The sequence below is a fragment of the Rattus norvegicus genome, chromosome 8 (assembly GCF_021556685.1).
Source record: "Rattus norvegicus strain SHRSP/BbbUtx chromosome 8, alternate assembly SHRSP_T2T, whole genome shotgun sequence".
Classification (NCBI taxonomy): domain Eukaryota; kingdom Metazoa; phylum Chordata; class Mammalia; order Rodentia; family Muridae; genus Rattus; species Rattus norvegicus.
This window is the reverse complement of record NC_141541.1, coordinates 125,830,001-125,830,230: the sequence shown is the minus strand read 5'-3', so window position 1 is coordinate 125,830,230 and position 230 is coordinate 125,830,001.

Genomic DNA, 230 nt, shown 5'->3' with positions numbered 1-230 from the left:
ATGTGTATGTGCTTATTTTGTGTGTAGAGTGCATATGTATGTATGTATGTTGTATAGGGTATATGTGAGGCAGTGTGCAGTGTGAGGCATTGAGCAGTGTGTGTGAGGTGGTGTACAATGTGCGAGGCAGTGTATAGCATGTGTGCATGCCTGTGGGGCAGTGCACAGTCTGAAACAGTGTGGAGGGTGCAGGGTATATGGCACTGTGCCATGTGCAGTGTAAGGCAGTG